General features: G+C 43.0%; 1 protein-coding gene across 3 annotated transcripts in view; it reads right to left on the reverse strand.

The window, feature by feature from the left end:
- The window catches only part of TRIM2 (tripartite motif containing 2), a 212,767-nt gene that overhangs the window by 169,500 nt on the left and 16,095 nt on the right, over positions 1-27,172 (reverse strand). Inside the window, exon 1 of one of the 3 annotated variants that reach the window (XM_086345893.1) lies at positions 17,045-17,231. The exons of 1 other annotated variant lie outside the window; for it this stretch is intronic. The gene's annotated coding sequence lies outside the window, so the exon portion shown is untranslated. Of the gene's footprint in view, positions 1-17,044; positions 17,232-27,172 lie in introns of those variants that run through there. One more of the 3 variants, XM_086345891.1, reaches the window with a different exon arrangement.

Genomic DNA, 27,172 nt, shown 5'->3' on the forward strand with positions numbered 1-27,172 from the left:
AAGAATCTGCCTGCAATGCAGGAAACCTGGGTTTGATCCCTGGGTTGGGAAGATCCCCTGGAGAAGGAAACAGCAACCCACTCCAGTATTCTTGCCTGGAGAATTCCATGGACAGAGGAGCCGCTATAGTCTGTGGGGTTGCAAAGAGCTGGGCATGACTGAGCGACTAAGCATACACACACACATATACATCTATAAATTTTGGATTGCATCAGAAGGATGACAGATAAAAAATGCTTCCTCAAATAGTCAAATGAAAATAAATTCAAATTCATACACTAAGGTAGATTGTAATAGCACAGCATATCACACAGGGGTTTTTTTTTTTTGGCCACTCCGAGAGGCATGTGGGATCTTAGTTCCCTGAGCCCAGATCAAACCCGCACCTCTTGCAGTAGAAGCACAGTCTTAACCACTGAGCCACCAGGGAAGTCCCACAGAGTTTTTCTTCGAGTAAATTACTAAGACTACCGTCTTCCAGATAACAAATATAGGGATCATTTTAAACAGCAAACAAGAAACGTTAAATCTATATTATAGTGTGAGAGTTTGTTTTCTGAGGCATGCCACTCACAATGACACACTTCTAAGAATCTGCCTGAAATATTGGCTCTAACTCTGTTAAAAGAGCAACCTCTCCACCCTTCAGTGTGGATTGATTTCTCAAAGAGAACAAAGTCCTTGCAGTGTACAGAATTTATATCAAATGAAAATCTTTTAAAGAAGTTTGAATAAGTGCTAGATTAGAATTGGAAAAATCAATAATTTGGGAATACCATTTAATGATTTTTTTAACAATGCAATTGAATCAACCACTAGACTTTGTAATTTAAAAAACATTTTTATATCTTTAAGCCTATTAAACTGGTTTCATTTGAGAAAATGGAAAATGAACATGTTAAGTTCTTTCAAAGAAGTTCTCTATGATTTTAATTTCAGTGAATCATGATTCTCCACTAAGTGTATATTAAGGTCATTTTCTTCTAATTTTATGCTTACCACCGCCAGCCTTTGGTCACTTTTTAGCCATATACATTTTTTTCTAGTTTCAAAAGCAATAAACGTTCTTTGCAAAAATTCAACTATCATCTATTATCCTACCACAGAGAAATGATTACTAGACAATTTAGCATCACGTTATATGCTTTTCTAGTCAAACATACTATTAAAACAGTGCTTATTAAAACAACATAATTCACAGTAATTTATCATTTCTTTCACATCCTACCAATAACATGTCATGGATAACTTCCCTTATGGAACTGTTTGGTTCTATAAGCCCAATTTTCAGTGCATGGTTGCAGAGTATGCTGTTTTATGGATGTAGCATAACTTACTTAACCAACCCTCTAATGTGGATAAAACAATATTATAAACAAATGGGAAAATATCCTTGTACAAACACCTTTTCAAAGTTCTCTTATTTAAAATGCTTTCTTTCACTCCAGTGTTCTTGCCTAGAGAATCCCAGGGATGGGGGAGCCTGGTGGGCTGCCATCTATGGGGTCGCACAGAGTCGGACACGACTGTAGCACCTTAGCAGCAGCAGCAGCTCACTATATTTTTGTGTTTTTTTAATCACCATAGATAAATCAAAAATTAAGTGACAACAAAATTGGCAAACGAGCCTTAGAAGGTACATGATTTCATATTTTAGATTTCATTCAAACCCTTCATATTTTCTGTGGTTCTGAGCCAGAAAATCTGCAGAAGAGAAATTCTAGGTCGAGGGGTTTAGGGCCACTTTCAGCACTCAGCCTAGGCTTATTGTGGGACAGAGCCCCAGGCCTGTCTCCTCCTTGGGTTGTGGTGTTAGGGGTTTGGCCAGGATCTGCCTGTGTCTCTGCCCTCCTGCACTCTCTGGGGGCAGGTGCTCTGTTTCCATTTTTGCTGGGCTCCGTGTCAGGTTCTCTGCAGCCCACAGTCACACCTTTCCCAGAGGCAAAAGGAATTCAGCAGCTGAGGACTTGCCCATGATAATTCTAAGTAGGAGTGTAGTGGTGAACTGGAAACAAACGACTTGTTAAAAATTCTGCATATGAAAAACGAGTAAGGTTTCAAAATAAATATTGTTTCCTTGCCATTTTGTTGGACTGCTTTTGATCCTTTTGTAACACAAAATTTTCATTCAGGGCTTCTTCCCATGTTGCAGTTTGCCATTGCATCATCCTCGTGTCATGGTGTATTTCTCAATGGGCTATTTGTTTGGAGACTTTTTCCTTTTCTTTTTGCCAAATTCTGTGAACAATGATTTACTTCAGTGGGAAACTCCACACCATCTTTGCAGAAAGATCATGTGTGCAATTGTATTCCTTTGTGCTTTCATTGGTTTGGTTGTACAAGAGAAATCATTTTAAAAATATAAAGTCAATAATTCAGGTTAAAGAGAAATAAAATTTCAACATGTTCTTTTTCCTCCCTGGGCATTGAACTGTTCACCTTTAGCATGGAGTCATGAACTACAGGACTTAGGGAACTTGAGTGAGGTCACATAGCTGGTAACCACTGGAACCAAGATTTGAACCCAAACTTTCTGGCTACAGAGTCCAAATTCTTAATATTATTATATGGCTAATTCCACTATACACACCCAGTCTTGCAGCTAGGGAAGAAGTTAAAAAATTATTATTCACAAGGAGTATTTAATCTGAGGTTACCAGACCAACTCCTGGGAGGTCAGACAGAGCACACCAAACTGAAAGCTGAAGATTAAAACGAAGTCTGTATACTGAATGATAGGCATTCCAGATTCCATTCTCTTTCTTGCTCTCAGAATGGTGGAAATTAATTGTATCTATCCAAAGCAGAAGTATTCTTAGGAGATGTAGTCATAGAAGAAACCAAATATTCCCATTAAAGAAAAATTCTTCCCACACTGCCTTTAGAAGTCTCTCAAAGAAAAACTTGGCTCACTGCCAGATCATTCTTCAAAGAAGGTCTGCCAATTACCAAACCCATCACACAAAACCTGCAATCAAAGGTCTTAGAGCCTCACTCTTAATGGTATGTGGACAGTCAAACTTCTCCAAACATGTGAGAACAGTCTGAAACAAACAAACAAATTGAAAAAATGGAACTCAGAGGCCACGGAAACAATACAGGGACGATAAAAAGGTTTTAAAACTGCACTGTATTTAACATCTTCAGAGCCAAACAAGAAGAGACTGCACCCATGAAATGACTAGATATTTTCTTAACAATTAAACAAGAATGACATTTTGGAAACTAAAAATTTGAAAACAAAGATCTCAGTAGCAGGAAAGATAAGAAAATCAGAAGATCAATTTAAGTGGTGTATTGTTTAGCTAAGCAGAGTTCCAGAACAGAAAACAGGAGAAAATGAAACAGAAGGAATTAGTTAAGTGAAAATAAAATAGATTTTCTCAGAAATGAAAGGCATGAGTTTTCATATTAAAAAGGACCAGATAATCAAAATAATTGATGAAAAAACACTCAAATCATGGCAAATCACAATACATAGGAAGAAAAAACACCGAAAGAGATGGAGAAAGGGAACAACAAAGGACTTTTCAGTAGCAAGAAAGGGTAGTGGAGGAGTCTTCAAAATTCTGGGAAAAATTATTTTCAGATAGGGATTTTATACCCTGCCAGACTATGAAATGCCTGGGGTAGAATAAAGACATTTTCAGAGATACAAGGACTCAAAATGTACCTTGCATGTACCCTTTCTTTAAAAACCCCTTGAGGAAAAAACAGAATTAAATCAAGAAAGAAGAAGATATTGGGCTCCAGAAAAAGAGAATCCAACGTGGGAGAATTGACAAAAGCAAGTCCCTAAACAACAGCTCACTGGGAGCGGAGAAAAAACAAGAGAAACAAAACAAAACAAAAACCAGTCCAAATTGGAGTAGAATACAGGCCATGTGACACATGTGCTGGAAAGTCGGAAAAAAATATTAACAATAGGCTCATAGAAAATCTAAAGAAAAAAACGAAGTGTTTATTAGCTCTGGGTAAAATGAAATGCGGTATATAAACTATGTGGCTTGGGAGTGACAACTTTTATACAGTCATTATAATACAAACAATGATTTCAGGAAGACTTGTCCTGTAACTAAGTTGTGGAGAAGGAAAGCAAGAAAACAGAGTATCAGAGAGAAAGCTAAATTCCCATCTCCTGTGGCTGAGTCAACAGATGATACCCAAGTTGACCAGTAAACAGTCGTGCATGTGTGCGAGACGGTCTCAGGAAAAATATCTGAGGGGTGAGGGATGCTGGCTGCCTGCAGAGAGGGGGTCAGAGAGATTCAGGAGCAGGGAAAGGAGACTCTTTATTGTTTTTACCCTTTTTCTTTTTCTTTTGAACTATGTTGATATATTACCTTTTGGAATAAAGAAAAGAAATAATTAAAGGAGAAATAGCAGAAAGAGGATAATTTTTTAGAAACAGGAAACAATAGAAAATAGACTGTTCAAAGGGGTTGTTTTTAAGGAGGAGAACTGGGGGATGAGGTAAAAGGAAGATAAGAGACTGCTGTATGCATTATAGGTATAAGCTTTAAAAAATTCAATTTTATTTTTAAAATTAAGTGCACGTATTTATATAAATAAAAAGTTAAAATAATTTTAGAATATGCGAACAACTATAGAGGTAAACTTGGTGAGGTGATTTAAAACTGGCTACAGTAGGAATTTATGCAGATGTCAACCCTGAGTGAGCAAAATGCTAATGTCCTTAATAAAACTTTTTCCTCTAATCACTTTTTGTCCAAAAAGGTACAGTAGAAAGTGAATTTGTATGTGAATAACAAAAAGAAATACTACTTAAATCTCAAAGAAAGGACATGTTCCTCAGCTTCTTCACTTTGCAGCACATTTTTAACATGTGATCCCATGACATGAGTTATGATTTTAGAGAATACATAATCTACAAATTTCAGAGGTCTACAGTAACCACCAAATTACATTAAAACAACTAAAGAAAGTAGTCTTACATATGGCTACGTATACTTGGGCAACATAAAGGTTAATTTTTCCAATAGGTCTTGGAAAAGCTGGGTTCTTAACATGCTTTTATGATTCTGACTCCTAAAAAAATACTTACCCCTTAACTTGGAGAGCATGGGACCTGTATCAACCCCTTTAATTCACTTGATTCAGTGGTAACTGATCACTTGGGTCCAAGGGACCCAAAGAAGGTTCTCTCAGAACCTTGGCATTAGAATCTGAGGTCTGTTGGAGCTGCCCCACAGGAAGAAGAGCCCTTTTTATTAGCAAGATGTCATTTTAACTGAAGTCTGCAGTAAGAGACCAATGCCTGACATTCCACTCGCTTTACCACAGTTCAGAAACTGCGGCTTTTCATTCACTCATTGTGATGGTTAATTCTATGTGTCAACCTGGCTGGGCCAAGTGTGCCCAGATAGCTAGTCAAACATCGTTCTGGGTGTTGCTACACTGTGTTTTTGGACTAGATTAACATTTTAATTGATAGAGTAAAGCACATTGCCCCCCATACTGTCAGTGGGCCTCATCCCATCAGTTGAAGAACCGAATAGAACAAAAAGATGGACCCTCCTCCAAGTAAGAGAGAAATTTCTGGCAGACTGCCTTTGGACTTCATCTGCAATATTGATGCTTCCTGCCTGATGGCTTTTAGCTGGAACACTGGCTCTCCCTGGGTCTCTAGCCTGCTTCCTCCCTACAGATCGGACTTACTGACCTCCATAATCATGTGAGCCAATTCCAATCAATCAATCAATTTCCTATTGGTTGTGTTTCTCTGGAGAACCCTAATACATTCATTCAAACAAATGTTTATTTAGCATATACTGTGTGCCAAGCAACAAGCTAAGGGCCAGGATAAACAGGTAAAACAATGGTCCTTATCCTTGGAAATTTAGAAGTCTGACACTAATTATGACAGTAAAAATCTCTCCTAACCAAGTGGCTCAGTGGTAAAGAAGCCACCTGCCAACGCAGGAGATGTGGGTTTGATCCCTGGGTTAGGAAGATCCCCTGGAGAAGGAAATGTCAACCCACTCCAGTAATCTCGTCCACGTGCTGCAACTACTGGGGCCCCCACACACTAAAATCCCACGGACATAGGAGCCTGGAGGGCTACGATCCATGGGGTTGCAAAGACTCGGACATGACTGCCCAACAGTCAGTCATCCAGGAAACGTGTGGGACCTGCCTTGTAGTGCTTGGTTTATGAGAACTAGATGATTCAAAGAAAACCAGTACTGGTCTCGTCTGTGAGAGTTCTTTGAGCGTGAACCATTCACTCACTCAGTTCAGTTCAGTTCAGTTGCTCAGTCGTGTCCAACTCTCTGCGACCCCATGGACTGCAGCACACCAGGCTTCCCTGTGCATTACATTCCCTCATTAGAGAACTCAAATGAAAGCCAAATCGGGGAGCAGAATATTCCAAAGGATTCTGCTCTGTATCTGCTGTATATAGAGTACACTAAAGTCAGGCAGGTCTGAGTCAAACCCCTGCACCTTCTTCTTGGTAGTTGGGAACCTTGGAGAGCTGATCCAACCTCTCTGACCTTCGAAGATGAGGACCAAATACCTTCCCATAGGGTTCCTGTCAGGACTCAGTGGGATCACAGGTGCCTGGTGACAAGGAGAGTGCCTGCTCTCCATCACACATGCTAACCCACGGCGGTTACCTTTCAACTTGCAGTGTTGGTGGATCTTTGATCCATCTCTGTGCTTGTAAAAGCAGCAGGGAGTGGTTATAAAAATCAGCTTGCAAAGTGTAGGATTACAGTTCTCATTTCAAAATTTTATGTTGAGCTTTTTGAACAAAAGACCCATGTTAGTTCCAAGTACATCAAAACCTTTGCTACTCAGAAAACTAATGGGTGGGAAGTGGATGTCCAAAGAATCTGGTCAATGAAGAGTTAATTCACATTGGCAAGAAGATGGTGCCTGGTCTCTCTCTCCCTCCTGGAGAACCATAAATTTGAATGAAAGAAAAGAAAACGGATGCCTTTACTGTTTGTTAGGCAGAGAACTGGCCCCCAGCCCCCCTCCACCCTTTAAAAACAAAGCCTGGAATATAATCATCTTCTAGAAATCCCAATATTACCTCACAAAACTGATTTGTTTTCCTTTGGGGAAGCTAATGACATCAGTGGCTTTCCCCCCCCCGGATTATCTCAGAAATGCTTATTTCTAGCACCTTGGTGAGCAGGGAGAGTCAGATAACACAATTTACTCCACTTGAAGATTATGTTTAACAAAGACAAACTCAAAGGAATTAGGGAAAGGAAGGAGGGGAGGAGTAGGGAGCAAAATTTCAGAGAAACATTCCACTCAGAAGAGTTATAAAAACACTTTCAAAACCCCAGTGTGAAGATAGCAAGTGACTCACATTCTAAAAATTGCACCAAACAATTCTGGAAAATTGTAAAATAGAGATATAACAATGGAAACATATTGCTCATTGCCAAACCAAAAGCATAGTAGAGTTATAACTTTTACTTAAAAGAGCTAAAAAGGAAGGGAACTGGGAAAACGTCCAAGAATGGTCTACTAGTTGAAATTAGGCAATCCTATATATTTAATAAAGCTTTTTGAATATTGAATTTTCACAAGGTTCACCTGTCAAAGAAGTATTTGACAGAGTTTATCACATATTAAACTCAGAGCTACTGTTAGCTCTCCAGAAAGGCTGGAGGCCAATACGACGCTCACCAGAGAGCGCACAGGTTACTGACAAATTATCATGGATCAGAGTTTCTCAAAGATTTAGGGGAGTCTATTTACATTCTGGTTAATTTGTTCAAGTATTTTAAGTTTGAATCACAAACACAAAAAGGAAGGGAAAACAAATCCAAGCAGAGGTTCAAATGGTCATATAAGAATCTGTAATAATCTAGTGAGCTTTTTGTATAGTGGTACAAGAAACCTTTTTCCTAAAAGATTCTATAGTGGTGCCATATTGTTTTGGGAACAAGTTCAAAGTCTTCCCTCTGATACTGAAGTTGGGTAGAGTCTCATCTTATGTCTTTCTTGTTGACAATAATCACTAAAGGTTAATTATCTGGGTGCCATGAACCATGCTGGACCCTTCATATCAATTTATCCCTTAAGATACTGCAGTGGTTGTCCCCACTCCTGGACGAGGAAACTGAGACTGTGGGTTATGCAAATTGCTCAAGGTCGTACATCTTTGGAATACAAATTCTGATTATCTGCCCCCAGAGAGGCCTGTTTTCTTTCTCTCCATTAACCATCCAAAATGAACTGCCAAAGTGAAAAGATGCTCAACATCGCCAATCACCAGGGAAATGCAAATCAGAAGTATGAAATATCACCTCACAGCTGTCAGAATGGCCATCATCCCCCACCCTACAAAAAAAAGAAAAGAAACAAGAAAGAGAAAGAAAGAAAAAACTCCTTCCAATAATTATGAACTGTTTACCTTTTAAAAAAGAAAAGGAACACAACCAATTTTGGTTAAGGTGTGGAGAAAAGGCAACCCTCACGCACATAAATTGGTGCAGCTACTATGGAAAAATAGTACAGAGGTTTCTCAAAAACCTAAAAACAATAACATATGACCCAGCAACTCCACTCCTGGGTATATAGCCAGAAAAAACCAAAAACATTAATTCAAAAAGACAAATGCATCCCCCATAGCCACACTATATACAGTTAACCAAGATACGTAAGCAACCTCAGTGTCCACCAACAGATGAATGTATAAATAAGACATGGTATATATAGACATGGGCTTCCCTGATGGCTCAGAGGTTAAAGCGTCTGCCTCCAATGCGGGAGACCCGGGTTCGATCCCTGGGTCGGGAAGATCCCCTGGAGAAGGAAATGGTAACCCACTCCAGTATTCTTGCCTGGAGAATCCCATGGACAGAGAAGCCAGGTAGGCTACAATCCACGGGGTTACAGAGTCAGACATGACTGAGCAACTTCACTCACGACACTATATATAGATATATACGTTCATGTGTCTATAAACGCACAACGGAATATCGCTCTGCATGAAAAAGAGTGGAACTCTGCCACTTGCAGCAACATGGATGGACTTGGAGGACATCACGCTGCGTGAATGTCAGGGGAAGAGAGGTAGTGTACGACATCACTTATATGGGGAATCTAAAAAGTACAACAAATGAGCGAATGTAACAAAAAGGAAACACAGAAATAGAGAACAAACCAGTGGTTCCCAGCGGGAAGAGGGAAAGGCGGACGGACAAAAAAGGTGGGGGAATAAGAGATATAAACTATTAGGTGTAAGGTAAGCTACAGGGAGACGTCATAGGGACGTCCCTGGTGGCCCAGTGGCTAATCCTCTGTGCTTCCACTGCAGGGGGTGTGGGTTCACCCCCGGGTGGGGAACTAAGATCCTGCATGCTGTGGCACAGCCCTAAACAGAAACAATTTTTAAAAAGGAGATGCTGTACAACATGGGGAGTATAGCCCAAGTTTTATAATAATTATGAATGGAATATAACCTTTAAAACTTTTGAATCTCTATACACCTGTAACTTACACAGTATTATACATGCAACTATGCTTCAATATTTTAAAGAAGTAAGCCGCCAAGTCCACGACTTTTGAGCCATTGCTTAAGCTGTCCGCCTTTACATGAAAAATACCTCCACCTTCTCTGCTTATCTTTCCAGTTCTAGACCACTCCTCAAAGCCCTGGAGCCATCCCAGAGTCCATGATTATAACCACAAACATCAGTGTCCCTCTTTCTAGCCTTGGCATAGAACAAACTGTCTCTGTCACTGGCCCCCACACTGGATTAGTCAGTCTAGCACTTCCCCTAACACTTCCTTCATTGTACTGTTTGTCTGTTTTTGTGTGTGTAAATCTTTCTTCTGAAAAAGATGGAAAGAGCTAGTTTTTGAAGTTATCACATGCTTCCTTCTTTTTTCATACTTAGTGGGAGAAACAGGGCAACTATTTCATAGATTTATTTTAAAATTTTCTGCATTTTGGCAACACTTAGAGATTACCATACTAAGTGAAGTAAATTAGAAAGACAAACACCATATGATATCACTCATATGTGGACTCTAAAATATGACACAAGCGGACGTGTCTAGAAAATAGAGACAGACGCAGAGAACAGACCTGTAGTTGCCAAGGGGGTGGGGAGGGAAGGATTGGAGCCTGCGGTTAACAGATGTGAACTAGTCTATGCAAGACGGGGAAATAGCAAGGTCCTACTGCACAGCACAGGGAACTGTACTCAATGTCCTGTGATAAACCATAATGCAAACGAGTATGAAAAAGAATACGTATATATATGTAACTGAATCGCTTTGCTGTATAGCAGAAATCAACACAACATTGTAAATCAATTATATGTCAATAAAATTTAAAAAATAAAAAAATTTTCTGTATCTTTGATCACCTACTATATATAACTATAGTAAAAGTAAAAGTGTTAGTCCCTCAGTCATGGCCAGCTCTTTGTGACCCCATGGACTGTAGCCTGCCAGGCTCCTCTGTCCATGGGATTCTCCAGGTGAGAATATTGCAGTGGGTTGCCATTCCCTCCTCCAGGGGATCTTCCCAACCCAGGGATCAAACCCTGGTCTCCTGCATTGCAGGGTGATTCTTTACCATCTGAGCACTAGGGAAGACCCACATTAGGAGAATTTACTTTACGATATGAGAATACTGTACTTTAAATTTTCCAATGGAACTGCTCTTTTTAAAACCCCTTATAGTTCATATTGAATCTTCCCTGGTGGCTCAGACGGTAAAAACGTCTGCCTACAATGCGGGAGACCCAGGTTCAATCCCTGGGTCGGGAAGATCTCCTGGAGAAGGAAATGGCAACCCGCTCCAGTACCCTTGCCTGGAAAATCCGATAGACGGAGAAGCCTGGTAGGCTACAGTCCATGGGGTCACAAAGAGTCGGAGACAACTGAGCGACTTCACTCAGCAACTCAACTCACAGTTCATATCATTGTATAAGTGAACTTAGTACTAACATTATCATTAATCTCATATAACAAGAATATTTGATCATGCAAAACAGATGAATTGAATAGTCATGAATATACAGCTGCATTTTAGCCAACAGTAGCAAATTTCCCCTTAATCAATTTTTCTACCATCATCCTGAAGTTCCAAAAAAGTGGAATGGACACACCAGGGACTCTCTGTCCCTGGACACACTTAGAGATCTTCTGTGAAGAATGAGTTTACTAAAAAGAGCCAACAGGAAGTTTCTAGAATGGGAAAAAACTACCTGAAGGGAAAATACAAGCTGCTTGCATCACCCTGGTCAACAGCGTGCACGGGCCAGGCTGCTCCATAGACAACCTGTCATTATCAAGCCAGAAATGGACGGGACTTGTTGTTCTGGCTGCTGGAGAGCAGGCAATTGGTACATATAACAGTCAGCCTGGGCTACGGCCGGAAGGAGGACAGACATTAAGGAAGGCTGATTCCAAAGTACACACTGCAGTTTGGTCCCAGGACTAAAAGGAACCTGAGTGGGAGCAGGCTTACCTACAGCCAATTGCTGGACCACAATTCTGGGATGACTGGTGGTGTGAGTCAGACCCTCAGAGGAACCTCACAGCACCCCGCCTTACATCCCGCTCTTCTGAAGCTGGTCCCGGGCTAGTGGCAGAGACTGACAGTGGGCAATGTGTTCATATGGGATTTCAGGAGAATCAACCACTTTTTCTTCATGCAGACATTAGGGGCTTCCCAGGTGGCTCAGTAGTAAAGAAGTTGCCTGCCAATGCAAGAGACGTGGGTTTGATCCCTGGATCAGGAAGATCCCCTTGAGTAGGAAATGGCAACCTACTCCAGTATCCTTGCCTGGGAAATCCCATGGACAGAGGAGCCTGGGGGGCTACAGTGCATGGGGTTGCAAAGAGTTGGACATGACTGAGCATGAGCACATGCAGATTATACCAGGGCAGAGCATCTCTGCCGCAGCCTAAGGCCTTGGTGGCTTGATACGAGAGTTGATGTAGCTTCTGTCCCTCTACAAAACACATTTCTGGGTTCTGGCATCCAGAATCCAGCCAAGCATGTGGATCCTGTCTCCTTCGCCCTTTTCTGGGCCATTTCTACATTTTAACTTCAAATCTCTCTTTCGTTTTTCCTTGACGGTGAAATCTTTGATCATGGATGCTGCTTTTTAAAAATAATATTTTGGCTGTGCCACGTAGCATGTGAGATCTTAGTTACCCGACCAGGGATCAAACCCCTGCATTAGAAGCTTGGAGTCTTAACCACTGGACCACCATGGAAGTCTCAGGTGTTGTTTCTATGACTGGAGAACCGAGAAGCTGGCAAAAGCACTGAAGCCAGCGTGGTCATGGCTCTGGGAGGGTTTTCACAGCCTGTAGAGTGGAGCCACGCATCTGTTCAATCAATCTGGTTTTGCCTGTTCTACAGAGCCTATGGGGAGGGAAAATGGCAGCTGCTAAAGAAAGCTTTTTCCATTTATGTACAGTGCCACCTGGCTTAACAAAGCTGTTTTGAACAAAGCTGGCATCTGTTCATTGCCCTGGGCTAAGTGGTCATCCCCTCTCTGCTGAATCCCTGCCACTGTGCACACCCAGGTCTCGGTGTTAGCCTGGAAGGCTGCCTCATTTCTGGGAAGGGAGGCACCACCCTGGTCTCAGCACTGCGGGGCACGGAGGGGGCGGACAGCCAGAGAGAGGGCAGGTGTCCTGACTTCCCGTTACCTCACCTGCCCCTACATTCACACAAAATAACAGCAGTCCTAATTCAGAGAGAAGAGGCAGGTAGCATCCTGCCAAGTCACCTTTTCAGGTCTTCTGAATTTCTCTACTTCTGCCTAGGTTCTCATCTGTGGAAAGTGGTGCTGAGTGCCTCTCCTTTGCTCATGGAGACACACCCTTTTCTGTTGTTTGTGCAGCTTAGGGAAGGTGAGAGGGAAATTCAAAAGATGTATGAACTGGGAACTTTTGAAAATTATGTTTCAGCATCAGAGCTGCTTATATGCACGGACCATGCCCCTCCTAACCCAAGTGATGCCAAAAAGCAGCTTCAGGACAGTTGCCAGATCTCCCATAGAATACAGCCAGCCTCCCAGTCATCATTCTCCTTACCTTCATAATCAGCAGAGCCAGAAACTCTGAGTGGGAGATGCTGGGCAGAGAGGACGCTGGCGACCTCTTACCACAGGGACCCATGATCACCATCCCAATCCCCAGAGCCAGCTCCCTTAAGTTAGACCCAGGGGAAGCTTAGGGAACTAGAGGACATTTCTTCATTCAAATAATCAAGAGAGATCTATCAAAGTATACAAATAATAAATGCTGGAGAGGGTGTGGAGAAAAAGAAACCCTCCTACACTGTTGGTGGGAAGGAAAATTAATGCAGTCACTATGGAGAAGAGTAAGGAAGTTCCTTAAGAAACTAAAAATAGAGCTATCGTATGACCCAGCAATCCCATTCCTGGGCATGTATCTGGAGAAAACAATAATACAAAAACATACATGCACCCCAATGTTCATATAGCCAAGACACGAAGGCAACCTAAGTATCCATCAACAGATGAATGGATGAAGAAGATGTGGTACATATATATTAATACAGCAAAATATCAGTCAGCCATATAAAAGAATGAATTAATACCATTTGTAGAAACATGGATGGACCTAGAGATTATCATACTACAGAAACAAGTCAGACAAAGATAAATATCATATGATATAATTTAAAAGTGGAATCTAAAAAAATGATACAAATGAACTTTTATACAAAACAGAAATATATCCACAGACATAGAAAGCAAACTCAGGGTTACCAAAGGGAAAGGGGAGGAGGGATAAATTAGGAGTTAGGGATTAGCATATACTCACTACTATATATAAAATGGGATTTCCCTGATAGCTCAGTTGGTGAAGAATCCACCTGCAATGAAGGAGACCCCGGTTCGACTCCTGGGTTGGGGAGATCCGCTGGAGAAGGGATAGGCTACCCACTCCAGTATTCTTGGGCTTCTCTTGTGGCTCAGCTGGTAAAGAATTTGCTCGCAATTTGGGAGACCCAAGTTTGATACCTGGGTTGGGAAGATCCCCCGGAGAAGGGAAAGCCTACCCACTCCAGTATTCTGGCCTGGAGAATTCCATGGACTGTATAGTCCATGGGGTCACAAAGAGTCAGATAACCAGCAAGGCCCTATTGTATACCACAGGGAACTATACTCAATATCTTGTAATAATTTATTAGGGAAAAGAATCTGAAATAGATACACACACACAAACACAAAAAACACAAAACTGAATTATTTTGTTATACACCTGAAACTAACACTGTAACACAATTGTATTTCAATTAAAAATAATTTTAAAAGAATAAACAAATTTACTACAGTAACAAAACAAAGCAAAACAACAGAACTCAAACTAGAAGAGGCCCCAGAACAGCCCCTAGTCCAGCCCGGCTCCTCCCTGAGGAGAAGGCAGATGTCTGTGGCTGAGGTTGCCTAATCTGGCATGGGGACCAGTTTCAGCAGCTGTGTTTTGTTTGGCAAGCACAATACACTTTTAAATGTTTTACTCTTAATTAGTTGCAACCCTTAAAGATTTGAAGATTCCATATTTATCAGTAAATAACTGGATTTCCAGAAACCCTTGATGAAACAGGATCTGGCGAAGCTGGCTGACAGCCTGTGTGGATCACAGCTGTCTTCTCTCCTGTGGCCCCGTCAGCTCCCTGCTGCTCCTGCAGCCATGGACTCTGCCCTCTTAGGCATGACCAAGGTTCTCCTACCTAATGTTTCGCCTCAGGAACTCTGACAAAATATCCACACTCATGTTCAGACCAGTTAAATCAGAACCTCAGCCTGGGGAGGGACCCCGACCTTAGAAGGATTTTAAAGTCCCCACGTGATTCAAACAGGCAGCCAGGTTAGGGAGCGTTGGGGCTAGATCATGAAGGGCAGATGGGAAATTATTCTCTTTGAGAAGCTCCTCATTTTAATCTTTCACCATTTGAGATGTTCATTCTGTTCTATCAAACCTGGTTTTCTCTACTCCATTCTTTTCAGAAACTCACCCAGCCTCCGGATTTTAAAAAAAATTGTTTTTAAGCTTCTGCTTTTTCTGCTTCATTAAGTTAATTTGGTTGCTCCATTCTGAACTCCTCCTCCAGTTTTTCCATATTCTTTTTAAAGTACAATGGACAAAATTAAAAACAACACCTAAAGCATTATTTTACTATAGTAGAAATCAGTAGGCGTATTTATTTCCAGTTCTATCATATTATACTTAGCATCTTAGAACCACATTAAATTTTTTTTTTTAACTTAATTATCATCTGGTTTTTGTAAACAAGAAACTCATTTGCAGAAGCCCGAGAAACCACACTGCAGGATGGAAAACCAAGTCTGGGAGCAAAGAAAAGCAAGCTTTATTTTCCTGTTAGATGTCAAACTTTCTTCAGGGTCACAACCTGATCATGTAACATTAAAGAAGGCATATGGGGAGTTCCCTGGTGGCCTTGTGGTCAGGACTTTGGGCTTTCACTGCTATGGCCCAGGATCAATCCTGGTTGGCAAACAGGTCCTTCAAGCCCCACAGGTTGGCCAAAAAGAAATTCTAGAAATAAAGGGCTCATATGCGTGTCTATGACAGTTTTACTTCTTTACTTACAAATCAAGTAATTTACAACCAACAGGCTAGTCTGTTTTTAGGTTTTCTAAGCTAACTTGATAACCGCTTTTCTTAGGGCTATTTATGCGTTTTTCCATTTTGTAGGCTTTTCCTTTCCTTTCTTTTCTTTTTCATGAAGATAATCTCAACTATCAAGTTCTAACAGAAAACCTGTTTAGTGTGGTGAGATCTGAAGACCAGCACAAACCTTAGTGCATCTCTGTGTTACTTTGTCATGCCCACTTTATAGATTAGGAAACTGAGGCCTGGAAACATTTAGCAGTTTGCCCACAGCTGACTGCCCACACACCTAAACTTCAAGGAGTCCTGGCTCTGGCCAGCCCCTGGGGAAGGTGACCCCTTCCATGGCCATCAGCTGCTGACACTGATGGCCAGACAACACAGCTAGAAGACCAGCCACAGAGGCGGCAAGAGTGAGGCTTGAGATACTACCTCTCAGTATCCCACGTTCAGGCCTGAACCAGGTCGACATGGAAACGCACACGAAATAGTAAACATGATATTCTGGTGTCAACTGAGGCTGTTAGACACTCCTTGGAACCCCTAGGGGAAAGCCAAGGTTTTTAAAGAAATACACAGACCACCGAGAGATCCTGGTATGATGCCAGTTCCGTAATATGGGAAATCTTGTCCAGAAATATGTATGTAAATATATATATATATATATATATATATCCGATGCTGAACTTCAAGATTCCCTCTAGCAATCGATAGTAAGGAAAAACACCACACCTCTTCACACTCATAACTTTGGGAAGAAAAGATGGAATTAAGGTCTCTTCGCCTTACTAGGATCTTCATAAAATGTCAGCCCAGTTAGAACACAGTGTTCGAGGAAGAAAAGGGAGGGAGCTCGCTCAGGGACTGGGGCCTGAGCCCCAAGAGGCTCTGAAATCCCCAAGGGATCCGGACGCACCGACCTCTGGAGGCGCGCGAAGCTCCCGGCGGCGCTGCCACACGGGGGTCCCCATGGGACTGGCCGAGATGCTCACCGCCAGCGCGCAAAGGTCCTCCGGGGCGGGGAAACACTGGCCTAACCTCATTGATTCGAGCCAACCGTAAAATGCAGCTTCTCCTCTCTCTCAAAAAGGACCGGAGGTCCTGGGGCAGCACAGGACTGTCTACACCGGCTGCCTAGGCCCGACGTCTTTGTGCATCTGACTCCAAACCACAGGCCCAGATCCCAAAGCGTGCTCAAGACACCGGGCGCTCCAGCCTCCTCTAGCAGCCGCCGGGGCTGTAGCCTCCTCGTCGCGCTGGCGCGCACCACCTACAGACTAGGCGTGGCAGCGCGTGGCCCTCCCACAGCCCGTCGCCCCGCGCGCCGGCCTCTCCTCTGCTGCCTCTGCGTCCCCGCCACCCGGCTGGAAGCCTTAGGAGCCAAGCCGCCGGCCCGCGGCGCGGAGCCACAAATACTCACGTTTCCCACTGTTTACACCAAGTGCGTGACTCTCAGTGGCCACTGCTAATAGTGGCAGCCCGCTAATAGAAGCCAGAGAAAGCGCTCTGAAACCCGCCTTTCAGGCAGCGAGAAGCGACAAGCTGATGCCCGGCTGAAAGCCCCTCATTTTCTGCAAGCTCACTCAAAATGCGCCTCGGTGCCGCCAACGCAGCTGCCAGGTTTAATAACTGTGTCAGACAGCCCCTCCCCTCCCGCCCCGAGAGACACAAAGATGACGGGCTAGGGACCAAGAAGCGCACGTTCGGCCGCGGCTTTCACCCTGCCTCAGCTCAGGCGATGCCGCAGCCGGAATGACTGCGCAGGCAAGGACCAGGAGAAGGGTCAAACGCCAGCCTTAACCTAGGAACTGTCCAGAAACCTCAGTTCTTCCCTAATCGCTCTGAGCAGAGATCTGATACTCTTCCCAACGATACTTGTAAAACAAAACAAGAGGCTAGTGCCTTTCCAATTAACCTAACCTGCGTCACAAATGTAAAGGGGACTTACTTAAAGCAACGCAGCAAACCTCAAACCTATTAATACTTGGTTTTTCTGGGCACTGGTAGAATATCCTGGCACTATGCAAAGGGCAGGAAGCTCATCAACCTGGGTTTCCCTCATGTTCTGTCGCGCACACGAACTCTCCAGCCTCTCCTGGCCAGCAGAATTATTGTTAGGGGAGGAGAGGGGAGGGCTCCTTTGCAGATCCTCCTCGATTTGGACCATCCCTAAAGCGCGGACAGCGCCTCGAGAGCGACTGGGTTTGTATCGAGACGGAAGGAATTAGTGGTTCTGTTCTGCCAGTGAAATAGCCCACCGAAGATAGTGCTTAATAAAATATGGTGCACACATAACCCATACCAGGCGCATGGGGCGGTCCTCCGCGCCCCGCCCCGAGGGCGCCTTCCAGCGCCGCCCGGCTGCGCCCGCCGCACCTGCTTCTGCCGCCAGTGGTTTCCGTGGAAACTCCGGAGAGCCGGCTCTTCCTTCAGACACGCTGTTACCGGGACAACTGCGACCTAGCATGAGGCGGTCCGAGTGTGGCAATGGATGCCTGCTTTAAATCAAAGATTTAAAGAGATTTTCTAAGGCGGGAGGGTAGAAACAGGAGGGCAGTGAGCGATGTTTGGGAATGGAGGCGGAGCCGCGGGAGCCTGCGTGGGGGTGGAGTTAATGGACGACGCAGACTCCGCGGACCGCGTAGCTCCCCTATGCACCCCCACTGAGTTCATATTGGTTTTAGAAGCAGGTCTAACATTCTCTGCAGCATGATTACTTTTCTTTATTCTGCTTAAGATACTATAAAGTTATTTTGCACAGACTGAGCACTAACCAGCTCCGGGTAGAAAGGAGGAGAGGCCCACAGAGATGAGTGACGCCAAGGGGAGACCTCTTGGGAATAATAATTGACTGCAGATGGTCTCTGTGAATAGTAGGTTACAGTAAACACATGGTTACAAAATTAAACTGTTTCAGGTGATGGTTTGGGTGGGGAAAAGGAGAAGTGTGGATGAGACTATTCATATTTGTTCAAAGGTTCGTTCAGTGTTAGTACTCCATCTTGTTACTTTTGTGTATGGGCATTTTATACTCGTCAAACCATAAGTAGGTATTCAAAAGTAAAGTGAAGCAAGTTGATGTGCTTTGCGCAAGGCAGTATAGGATTGCAGAAACAAACATAGCTAAGCTAAATCACTTTAGTCGTGTCTGACTCTGTGCGACCCCATAGATGGCAGCCCACCAGGCTCCCCCGTCCCTGGGATTCTCCAGGCAAGAACACTGGAGTGGGTTGTCATTTCCTTCTCCAGTGCATGAAAGTGAAAAGTGAAAGGGAAGTCGTTCAGTCGTGTCCGACTCTTAGCGACCCCATGGACTGTAGCCCACCAGGCTGCTCCGTCCATGGGATTTTCCAGGCAAGAGTACTGGAGTGGGGTGCCATCGCCTTCTCCAAGAAGCAAACATACATACCCCATATTGGTTTCTCCTTACTCTAACTTCTATTTTTCAAATCTAAGTTTGAAGATTAGATTGTAAAGAAGGCTGAGCGCCGAAGAATTGATGCTTTTGAACTGTGGTGTTGGAGAAGACTCTTGAGAATGCAAGGAGATCCAACCAGTCCATTCTGAAGGAGATCAGCCCTGGGATTTCTTTGGAAGGAATGATGCTAAAGCTGAAACTCCAGTACTTTGGCCACCTCATGCGAAGAGTTGACTCACTGGAAAAGACTCTGATGCTGGGAGGGATTGGGGGCAGGAGGAGAAGGGGACAACAGAGGATGAGATGGCTGAATGGCATCAGTGACTCGATGGATGTGAGTCTGAGTGAACTCCGGGAGTTGGTGATGGACAGGGAGGCCTGGAGTGCTGCGATTCATGGGGTCACAAAGAGTCAGACATGACTGAGCGACTGAACTGAACTGAAGTTTGACATCAATGGTATATTTGAATTGATGAGATTTTACTACATAGATTGTAATAATATAATGATATTAATCAATCTCTGGGCTGAGACTGAAATACATATTTGTATATATACGTGTGTGTACACACAATCTCTTTAAAAGTCATAAATGCATTTCTATTAAAAGTTCCACATGAGCCTAATTTTCATAGAGGAAGTGATATTTCTATATTCTAAGAAAACAGTTTATGTGAAAGAAAACATACAAGTAATTTTTGTCATAAAGCAAAGACTTTCATCAAGAATAACTATTTAATTTACATGTTTTGAAAATCCACATTTTGTATACCAAGTCTGCTTTGAAGCACATAATTTTGGAATCGTGTGACTGCAATGTTTATTTGCAAAAGATCTCTAAAACAAAAAATGTATAGTCAGCAATAGAATAGACATCCACTTCTCTCTCTTACTACATTTCAAGTTTGAGAAAATAAAAATATCAAGCAGATTATCTTCACATGTAACAAAAATTAACAGTGAATACTGTAGAATACAGAAGAATAGGGATAAAGGTGTTAAAAAGGAGTATGTCGAGTCAGTATATTGTCACCCTGCTTATTTAACTTATATGTAGAGTATGTCATGGGAAATGCCAGGCTGGATAAATCACAAACTGTAACCAAGATTTCCAGGAGAAATAGCAACAACCTCAGATATTCAGCTGATATCACTCTAATGGCAGAAAGCGAAGAGGAACTAAAGAGCCTCTTGATGAGGGTGAAGAAGGAGAGTGAAAAGATGGTTTAACACTCAACATTCAAAAAGCTAAGATCATGGCATCTGGTACCATCACTTCATGGCAAAAATGAGGAAAAAATGGAAACAGTGACAGACTTTATTTTCTTGGGCTCCAAAATCACTGCAGATGGTGACTGCAGCTGTGAAATTAAAAGACGCTTGCTCCTTGGAAGAAAAGCTATGACAAACCTAGAAAGTGTATTAAGAAGCATAGACATCACTTTGCTGACATCGGTCCGTCTAGTCAAAGCTATGGTTTTTCCAGTAGTCATGTTCGGATGTGAGAGTTGGACCATAAAGAAAACTGAGCACCGGAAAACTGATGCCTTCAAACTGTGGTGCTGGAGACAACTCTGGAGAGTCCCTTGGACTGCAAGGAGATCAAACCAGTCAATCCTAAAGGAGAGCAACCCTGAATATTCATTGGAAGGCCTGATTCTGAAGCTGAAGCTCCACTTGATGTGAAGAGCTAACTCATTGGAAAAAACCCTGATGCTGGGAAGGATTAAGGGCAGGAAGAGAAGCAGGTGACAAAGGATGAGATAGTTGATGACATCATCGACTCAATGGACATGAGTCTGAACAAACTCTGGGAGATGGTGAAGGACAGGGAAGCCTGGCATGCTGCAGTCCATGGGGTCTTAAAGAGTGGGACACAAATAAGCAACTGAGCAATAAAAAGGTTAAAAAAACACTATACAATGAACCATTAAAAATTTTGCTCCAAAAATAAAGAGCAAGATGATTATATTTAAAATATTATATTACTTAGTAATATTAACTGTAATGCAAAACAGTAGATAGTTATGATCCCAATTTTTTCAAAGTTATGCATGTGTGTATTTGTACATATGACAGTGATGATGCAGGGAAATTCTAGGCTTTACACTTGCCTATGTCATGTGTCTATATTTTCTTTACACTTGCCTATATTTTTCACAACAAATATTACCAGTGAAAGCAGTGTGGTAGACTGCTTGAGAGAAGAGGCTCAGAATCAAAAAGACTTGGCTTAAGTCCCAGCTGACACTTCCTGGCTATGTGTGTTTTCTCATTTGAAAAACAGGCTAATGACACCACCTTCCTCGTAAGGTGGGTGGGGGATTAAGTGATGTAAGACTTGAAGAATACCTAGCACAGGGCCTGGCATGTAGAAGAATATGTCCATTACAGCAAATACATGAACCCCAATTGTTAGGTTATTTTTTCACCATGACTTTAATTCTATATTGGATATTTTTGACACTTCAATTAGACATTGTTATTTTATATGTGCAATATTGTTTGTATATTTGTCCATGAAAAGTGAAAGTGAAAGTTGCTCAGTTATGTCTGACTGTTTGCGACCCCATGGACTATACAGTCCATGGAATTCTCCAGGTCAGAATACTGGAGTGGGTAGCCTTTTCCTTTGCCAAGGGATCTTCCCAACCCGGGAATCAAACTGGGGTCTCCTGTATTGCAGGCAGATTCTTTACCAGCTTAGCTCTCAGGGAAGCCCCATATTTTCCCATAGTCTTTACCTGTATTCTCATCATTCCTTTTTGCCTCTCAGAACTCCCTTCTGGAATCATTCTTCTTTCTCTTAAAGTACATCCCTAGGAACATTCATAGTGAGGGGTTTTGTTACTGAAATCTCAGCTTGGCTTGACAATGTCTTTCTTTTGATTTTATCCTTGAAATATGGTTTCGTTTGACATATAATTTTAGGTTCATGGCTATTTTCAATCAGCACTTTGAAGATATTCCACTGTCTCCTGGCTTCACTGTTGGTACTGAGGAATCAGCAGTCTTGTAATTTTCACTTTTTTCTATTAATAGGTTATCTGTCAATTTGGAATGTTTCATTCTTTGTTATGTTTTTATTTCATTATCTTATCTAATATTTAAAAATATTAAACACACTTATTTAATATTCTATGCCCAATCATCCAGAATTGCTAGTCTTTATAGGTTTGACACAGCAGTTTATTGTCTCTTATGACTCTTATTTCCTTATTTGTGATTTTTATTTATTGTGAATTCATATACCTTGGAACTTTATCAGTGGGGTCCCTTTGAGTCCTGCGTTAGGTGGGCTGAGTGGGCGGGAGGTAGGTGGGCTGGGGAGGTAGGAGCACTTTCAACTTGGGACAACATCAAAGTAAATTTTATGTTTAAAGTTTTCAAGTCCATGTAGGAGATGTAAATTTCAGGCTCAAACACTTTTGAGTAGAAGCTTAAGATTAGAAGTGCTTTGGACAGAGTTTTCTTCCAGTGCCAAGGCTGAGGTAGGTAACATCTCCTTAAGCAGGTAGGTTGTATCACCATTGTGTTATGTTTCAGGAATTCTGGCCTCCCACCCCACTTAAGCCCAGTGCTTTTTATCTCCTACCTCCAGGATGCAGTCATTCAAACTGAGACTCTGAGGTTGGCAGACGCCCTGTCTCCTTCTCTCTCAGCGAAGGCCTGCTTTCCCTCCACTTTCCCCTTGACAGTCAAGCTTTTTAATAGTTCTGCCTTCTCTTCCCCTCACTTTATCACCAAAGTACTACAGTACTTTGTAGTGCTCAAAATACTGTAGTACTTTGAAAGAGTAAGACAAAGTTTTTTCAATTTTTTTAAATGAGGAAAAAATTTAGACAGACATCTCACTGAAAAAGATATATAGATAACAAATAAGAACACAAAAAGATGTGAACATCATTAGTCATCAGGGAAAAGCAAATGTTGAAATGCCACAATGAAGTGGCACTACGCAAGAAGAGCTGAAAGACCGACAATATCAAGTATTGTCAAGAATGTGGGGCTACTGGAACTCTCAGACATTGCTGGTGGGCGCTTAAAATGGTGTAGCTACGTCGGGAATCAATTTAGCAGTTTCTTAAGTTAAACATGACACACTGAATGTACTAGCTTTTTATTGCTGTAACAAAACCACAAATTTAGGGCCTTAAAACTACATTTCTTATTAGCTCGTTAGTTGTGAACTTCGGAAGTCTGGGCGGTATGGCTGGATTGTCTGCTCATGGTATCACAAGACTGAAGTCAGATATTTGCCAGTATGGGTCCTCTTCTGGAGGTTCTAGGATGAACTCTGCTTGCAAGCTCAGAGGTGTTGGCACAGTGCAGCTCCTTGTGGGTGCAGGACAGAGGTCCCTGCTTCTCTGTTGGCTGTCAGCTGACGGCTTCTCTTGGCTCCTTGAGGCTGTCCATCTTCCTTCTATCTTCAAGTCATCGAGGACACATTGAATCTACCCTGTGCTTACATCTCTCTGATTTTCTTTTTTGTCTAAAAGTTTTTAAAAGGTTCACATGATTAGATTAGTCCCACCTGGATAATCTCCCTTTGCCATGTAAAGGAGGCAGTCATGGAGGCAATAGCTCATCATATTCACAGGTTCCACTGGCACTTAAAGGAGAGGGAATTAAGCAAGGATGAGGTCATTGGGAGTCTTCCTTAGAATTCTGCTTATGATGCCATATGAGCCAACCATTCAATTCCTAAATATTTACCCAAGAAAAGTGAAAATATATGTCTACTCAAAGACTTATAGGTGAATGTTTATATTCACTTATTCATAACAGCTAAAAACTAGAAAGAGCTCAAATATCAATCAACAGTTAAATTAATAAAACAGTTTGTGGTATATCCATTCAGTGGAACACTGCTTGCTCATTAGTAGAAAGGAGCAGACTCCTGACATGCACAACAGCATGGAGAAATCTCCAAAGTGTGGCACTGAGAGAAGATTTCAAATACTGTGGATCTGCTTTATTCTGAAATCTGAAACTGGCTCCTGTGCGCAGAGGGCAGGGACAGACTGAAGGAGGCGGCAGGTCACTTCAGATTGGTAGGTGGCCGGTTTAATCACCGAGGAAGCGTACAAGGCTTGTCTGGGGCAGCCACAGATGAGTACATCTTCAACCTGTCTGCCGGATTCTTAACAATTTATATACAGAGGCCTTAGCTGGGTTTCGGAGAAGGCAATGGCACCCCACTCCAGTACTCTTGCCTGGAAAATCCCATGGACGGAGGAGCCTGGTGGGCTGCAGTCCACGGGGTCGCTAAGAGTCGGACACGACTGAACGACTTCACTTTCACTTTTCACTTTCATGCACTGGAGAAGGAAATGGCAACCCACTCCGGTGTTCTTGCCTGGAGAATCCCAGGGACAGGGGAGCCTGGTGGGCTGCTGTTTACGGGGTCGCACAGAGTCGGACACGACTGAAGTGACTTAGCAGCAGCAGCAGCAGTAGCTGGGTTTGGTCACGTACACTGTCTCAGTGGGCTCAGCCACACATCACTATCTCCAGGCTTGCGTCCTTGGGCAGCTTCTAGAATGGGGAAGCAGGCAGAGCTCACGTTCCAAGGGCAGGGGAGCGGGTAGGGACCTTCAGCTGCCCAGGTCCTCTGGATGACCTCCTCTTACAAACACAAGAAACTACATACTGCATGACTTCATTAGAATAGGCAAAACTATAGCAGCAGGATCAACGGTTGCCAGGGGCCTTAGGGGAGGGGAAAGAGCGGACTGTGGAGGTCATTCTGTGGGTTGATGGAAACGCACTATATCATGGTGTGGTGCTGGTTACGTGACGCTATACATTTGTCAATGTTCATCGAATTGTTCAATTAAAATCAGTGAATTTCATTATATGTAAATAACACCTGAACAAAACTGATAAAAAAGATTACAGTTTTTTGACATTTTATCCAGCATTTAAAAGTGTTCTGTATTGAGAATTTTTCTAATCATTTCATCCACAAAATTCATCTAAGACTTTCTTGACTGTGCCTAAATGTGCAATTCCATTGAAAATGCTTACTCTCAGTGGAATTGCATGATCACTTGGGTATTGCTTACAGCTTCTGGGATAGACCATAAACCAAAACTGATGAAAAAGATTATAGTTTTTTGACATTTTATCCAGCATTTAAAAGTATTCTATATTGAGAATTTTTCTAATCATTTCATCCACAAAATTCATCTAAGACTTTCTTGACTGTGCCTAAATGTACAATTCCATTGAAAATCCTTACTCTCAGTGGAATTGCACGATCACTTGGCTACTGCTTACAGCTTCTGGGCTAGACCATAAACCCCATGTGGACTGGGTCACGTTCACTACTGTACCCCCAGACCAGCCCAGAGTGGGCCTTGGATAAATATTTGTTGGATGACAAAAATATTTGATGAATAAATGAATGGCCCCTTTCCCTGAGCAATTTGGAACGCTGGAAAATCTGATTCCACATCTTCCAGTTGATCTCTTGTTACCTTCAATTCTATTACTAAAACCATGTCTAAACTGTAATTGAAAGTTGGGAGTTAGAAACCATTCATTTAGCCCCATTACGTTATAGAAACCACTTATCCTGGCTCCTTTTTTCCGGGCTGGAAGCCCAGGGTGCACTCCGAGTGTCACCACGTGGGCTGAGAGGGGGAAGTAGGCAGCTGAGGCTTTGAGCTGCTCTGTCTGAGTGAGCACCATGCCAACCCCTACTCCCATTTCCTGCCATTTCCAGTCCTCTCTGGTCACAGCAGGCTAAGCACCGTCTTTCACTCCAAGCCTTAAACTCTTTTCCTTTTAAGGTACACACGATCCATCTAAACATTAAAAATATATGTCTATTAGCGTTAGACAGAGGACAATGTCATTTGAGATCGGGTGATCTCATTAACATGAACAGAAGCCAAAGAACACAGAGCCCTTTGGGCCAGAGCCAACAGCACCCTCAGAGGCGAGCAGGGTCGGGAAGGCAGCAGACAGGTTTCTTTGTTTAGGGAACTCATTAGGCCCTGCATTCATTTGACCTTGGCCTCTGGTTACTTATTTGTGAATGTCATGCTCACCTCCTCCCTTCCAGGACGGAGCCAAGGTGCAACACTGCCAAGCACTAAAAGCCTTCCTGGTTATTGTAGTCTATCAAAGGGCAAGTCAGCTGAGAAACAGACATTTCCCTTGCCCTTGTTTTAATTTTATTTATTTATTATTGTTATTCCCTGCCACTGCATGGCTGATGGGTCAGCCAGGTGAGGGGGCGTGTCTGGAGCGCCTAGCCCAGGCGCTCAGTGTAGGTCTTGTATTTCAGCCTCCTGCACTCTGGGATGCAGCCCTATTCCCATTTTATGGAGGGGGAAATTCAGACGTCTTGACCTCTGCCACCCAGGGAAGAGTCAGGGCTGTGGCCAGGGACGGCTGGGAGGGCGCTGTGAGAATGGGGAGGGCTGTGGGTACCAGAGGCTTCCAGGCTTCACTCTGGAGCAGGAGGAGTGGCTGAGGGGACCACGTGCTGCAGTCAGGGGCAAGAAGTGGGGCGAGGGACTCAGGGCACGACAAGGTGTCAGAAGCAAAAGCAAACTCATTTTCCCTCCATTCTATCCAAAGTGACCACAGCCCTAGCGGAACAAAGTCAGCAGGAGCTGCTCGGTGAGGAGTGCCTGCTGCAGAGGACCAGCAGAAGTCTGTTTCTTGGAGCTCAGCTGGCGGCTTGCTTCCCACTCAGCAGGACCTCCCTCCAATTCCTGTTAGACCTCGTTTCTCCTGGTTGTATGGACACGCGTTAAGTGTATTTACGACATTTTGTTTAATAAAACTTCATCCTCGATTCCCTGTCTTCAACAACCTCAACAAAAATGTGCCTTTCCGGAGATGGATTGCACAGCAATGTGCGTGGATGTGGGCCTGCACACAGAAAAATGGCTAAATGGTAAATTATTCGTTATGCGTGTTTTATCATCATTTTAAAAAGCTGATTACCGATGCATTTATCAAGACTCTTCACTGACTTCTGTCTAGGCCCTGTGATTTTATGGTCGCACCCGAGGAGTCTGGAGCCTGGGCTTTTAGCTGCGCCCTCCTTCACACGCTCCCCGCCTCCCCCTAACCCCATCACCCCCACCCCCGACTCCTGAAGCCCAGCCG

Source organism: Bos grunniens, chromosome 17, assembly GCF_055505025.1.
Source record: "Bos grunniens cultivar Pamir isolate PY7600 chromosome 17, Bosgru_T2T1.0, whole genome shotgun sequence".
NCBI classification, from domain to species: domain Eukaryota; kingdom Metazoa; phylum Chordata; class Mammalia; order Artiodactyla; family Bovidae; genus Bos; species Bos grunniens.